We start from the raw sequence: 4,808 nt of genomic DNA, 5'->3' as shown, positions 1-4,808 counted from the left end.
GCAAGTAGTGAGACTCTTATCAACATAGACCCTGTTTCAAAATCAAAATAAAATAAGGCTGGGGTGTAGCTCAAAGATAATGCTCCTGGGTTCAACCCCCAGTACCACAAAAAAGTATGAAATAAAGAAATTCTCTAATGCACATGATGTACTTTAACAAACATATCAAAGTCAATCACAAATCCAAACATGAGAAGGAGGGAGGGGGACGGAATGGGGCAGGAATTGGGTCAGGGCTAATTGGGTCACGTGTGTATGTATGTCTCCACCATCTAGTACCCCATTAATATGTATGACAACAATGCACCAATAAAAAAATAAAATAAAAAGAAGAGAAAATTAAACTGAAAAAATAAATAATAATCTAGAGTCCATATTCCATATTAGAATAGATTTTTTTCTGAAAAATAAATAAATAAATATATGATAGTTTCACCTAAAAAATATTCTCTGGTAAGAAAGAAAGCAAAAAGAAATATTGAAATGTTATGTTTAAGTCATCAAAAGCTTGGTATCAGACAAATTAAACTGTTATGTGAGATTATCATTGTTAATTTTGGATAAATTGCTATAATACTAGATGTCAACCACTAAGCCAAGCATGGGAAGGAGGGATGGGGAGGGAACGGGGTGGGGATCGGGTAGGGGCTAATTGGGCAATGTGTGCATGTATGTCTACAAAAGTTTTTTTTTTTTATCCTGTGATGATGTATGAATACCGTGCACCAATAAAAAAAAAAAAGTAAAAAGAAAGAAAGAAAGACTAATGCCGGGCGTGGTGGCGCACGCTTGTAATCCCCGCGCTTGGGAGGCTGAGACAGGAGGATCACACGGGTTCGAAGTTAGCCTCAGCTACTTAGTGAGGCTTTTAGCAACCTAGTGAGACCCTGTTTCCAAATAAAATATAAAAAAGGTCTGGGAGTATAGCCTGGAGGTAGAAAGCCTCTGGGTTCCACCCCCAGTACCAAAAAAAAAAAAAAAAAAGACTAAAAAATAGAGCTGGGGGTGTAGCTTGGCAGTAGAATGCCCCTGGGTTCAATCCTCTGTAGCACAAGAAAAAAAAGAAATAACAACTGAAAACTTCACAAATTTGGCAAAACTATGCTGGCAGAGGTAATTGACTATTATCATGAGTACACAGAGTTGCTACATTATGATAGGAGTAGAGAGAAGTGTGGATAGAATGCAGACAATTCCCAGGAACACTCTTGGTAACAGTGAACAGTCGGATGCATCAGTCATGGTCTGAGAAGGGCACGGTGACCACCGTTGGCCCTTCCGGCATGACGGCCCGAGTCATCGGCTGAGCCCGAGACCAGTGGGGATGCTGAGTGAGACCATGGGGAAATCAAGAGTGAATGACAGAGGGGGGAGATGATGAATAACTATTATGGCCTTGGGGCCAACTATTGCAGCAAAGACATACTTGTCCTACTAATTCTCCTCTTTGAGGTCTTTTAAATTTTTTTAAGAAATTATAATCATTCTCCACTTTGAGGAATCAATTTTGGGTGAGGAATAAAATGTTGAGTATGAAATCGGCGTGTTGGCACACACCTGTCTTCTCAGTATTTGGGAGGCTGAGACTGGAGAACTGCAGGTTCATGCCCAGCTTTAGCTACTTAGTGAGGCCCTCCACAACTTAGTGAGACCCTGTTTCAAAATGAAGAATAAAAAATAGGGCTAGGGTGTAGCTCAGAGATAAAATGCCCCTAGATTTAGTCCCCAGTACCACACACACAAAAAAATTAGGCATGTGTGTATCAAAGCAGCACATGGATGACAAGGTCCTCAAGGCCCTCTCATGAATAATCCATGGGCATTTTTCACGTATGAAAACACAGGCCCAAATTCCAACTGCCTGCACCTGCAATTCTATGCCTGAGGTCTTTCTGGCAACTGGAATTTTCTTTGCCTGTGTATATAGAAAATCCTGAATTCTAGAAAATCATTAGCCCTGCTGAGAAACTCTCAACCAATTACTGACAAAAATTGGCAAATGGGGCCTGGCACAGGGGTGCTTGCCTGTAGGCCCAGCTACTTGGGAGGCTGAGCAGGAAGGATCCCTTGAGTCCTGGAGTTTGTGACCAGCTTGGGCAGCATAGTGAGACCGTATCTCAAAAAAATAAAAAAGGGTTGATAAATAGTAGCCAGTCAGCTGGGTGTAGTGGTGCACACCTTAATCTCAGCTACTAGAGAAGCCAAGGCAAGAGGATGGCAAGCTGCTACCATGAAGTCCCCTTCTACACTGCGTCCGGCTGGGTTTGTGTGACCGACAGACCACAGGAGAAGTGGTGGTATAACACTTCTGAGGCTAGACTGTTAAAGATTCTCTCTCTCTCTTTCTCTCTCTCTCTCTCTCTCTCTCTCTCTCTCACTCACTCTCTCTCTTTCTCCTCCCTCCCTTCTCCTCAGGTTACTCTCTGAGGAAGCCAGCCAACACTTCCTAAAGACCTCTGTGGATAAATCCATGAGATAACGCACTCAGGGCCTCTGCCCAACAGCCATGTGCGTGAGCCATCTCGGATGTGCATCTCCAGTCTTGGTCCAGCCCTTGGATGACTTCAACTTGACTAAAAGTTCATAAAGACTTTGAGCCAAGCTGGGTATGATGGCACACACCTGTAATCCCTGTACTTGGGATGCTGAGACAGGAGGATCATGAGTTCAAAGACAGCCTCAGCAATGTAGCAAGACTCTTAGCCACCTAGTGTGGCCCCGTTTCAAGATAAAAACATAAAAAGAACTGTAGCCGGGCGTGGTGGCGCACGCTTGTAATCCCCGCGCTTGGGAGGCGGAGACAGGAGGATCGCACTGGTTCGGAGCCAGCCTCGCTGGTTTAAGAGACTCTGTTTCCACATAAAAATGTTAAAAAATACGTCTGGGAGTGTAGCCCGTGAGAGTGTATACCAGAGGTAGAAGGGCTTCCAGGAACCCCAGTACCACCAAAAAAAAAAAAAAAAAAAAAAGAACTGTAGCTCAGAGCTAGAAGGTCCCTGAGTTCAATCCCCAGTACCACACACACACACACAAAAAAAAGACTCTGAGCCAGGGTTGGGTGTAGCTCAGTACTAGAGCATGTTCAATCCCCAATACCTCTCAACACCCCCCAAAAAAAGGCTCAGCCAACCCCAGCCAGCTAAGCTGTTCCCAAGTTCCTGACCCACAGAAACTGTGAGAAAATAAATATATTTGGCTAAATAAATGTTTAACTAGTATATTTAGGGTAATTTCTTTTGCAGCATTATATAACAAACATAGTGAATAAATACCCCAACTTGCGTATCCTTGTGTTCCATTGGCTTCAGAATTCTCTAGCAGGGCTAAGCTCCAGCTGGCCACAGGAATAAGCTTGTGATAATGTACTCTGTGCTGGCTTCCTTCCTGTCTCCATCTTACTTCCCTAGACTTACCGCTCAATTAACCACCTGTGCTCAAAAATAAGCTCCAGGGTCTGCTTTCAAAGATCCTAACACAAGACGTTGTCCTCGTCATCAGAACACCAGTATACCTTTATCTGACTTAAATCTGTTCATATGAGACATACAATTTCTAAAATTTATACATATATATTTTTGTTGTTGTTCTGAGGATTTAACCAGGAGGCATTCTGCCTCCAAGCTATACAACTGCCTGATTTTATTTATTATTTGGAATAAAGGATCTCACTAGGTTGCAGAAAGCCTTGCTAAGTTGTTGAAGATGGCTTTGAATCTGCGCTGCTCCTGTCTAAGCCTCCTGAGTACTGGGTGCACCAACATGCTGACTTGTATATAAATTTTATATATAGTGTGCATAGATTATACACTAGAATCTATAGACACTATATTACACAATCTATATGCACTATGTATAGAATATATATACAGAGAGAAATCTACATACTAAGACTTTGAGTAAGGAAAGTACAATGGCGAGAAAATGATATCATTCATTTCTGTTTTTTCTATGCTTAGTTTTATTTAATCATAGTTATTTATATATTTCTTTATGCACCCTGTTATTCTTGATTCATTATTATATCATAATCAGGTTTTTGCAGCAGGATCTTTGTACTGTTCTAAAATCCTTCATTAACTGTGTAGTAAGTAGAATTTCAAGGGATGGTCCCAAGATTACATGCCTTAATCTCCAGAATCATTTTTTTATGGTACTACGAATATAACCCAGGGGCATTCTACCTCTGCCCTACTTTTTATTCTTTATTTTGAAACAGGGTCTCACTGAGTTACAAAGAGCCTCACTAAGTAGCTGAGGCTGTCCTTGAACCGTGATCCTTCAGTCTCAGCCTCCCAAATACTGGGATTACAAGCGTGCACCACTGCCTGGCTCTATTTTTTTTTATTTTGAAAGAGGGTCTCACTAAATTACACAGGACCTCCCTAAGTAGCTGAGACTGTCTGTGGACCTGTGATACTCCTGTCTCAACCTCCCAAGTACCAAGTACAGAGATTACAAGTGTGCACCACCATGCCTGGCTCCTCAGAATCTTTTTTTTTTTTTCCTGCAGTACTGGGGATGGAATCCAGAAACACCCTCGGTCCTACTTTTTTTATTCTTTATTTTGAAGCAGGGTCTCACTGAGTTGCAAAGGGACTCATTAAGTAGTTGAAGCTTTCTGTGAACCATTATTCTCCTGTCTTAGCTTCTAAATTCCCAGAATCTTGAATGTGATAAAATATCACTCTGATGATTGTGTTGTCATATGGCACAATTGACCTTTAAAGAGGAGAGTTCCCAAGCCGGGCGTGGTGGTGCACGCTTGTAATCCCCGTGCTTGGGAGGCAGAGACAGGAGGATCCCTCAGG

The sequence above is a fragment of the Muscardinus avellanarius genome, assembly GCF_963383645.1.
Source record: "Muscardinus avellanarius genome assembly, chromosome: 12".
In the NCBI taxonomy this organism is placed as follows: domain Eukaryota; kingdom Metazoa; phylum Chordata; class Mammalia; order Rodentia; family Gliridae; genus Muscardinus; species Muscardinus avellanarius.
The sequence above is the reverse complement of the archived record's forward strand: the minus strand, read 5'-3'. Positions refer to the sequence as shown.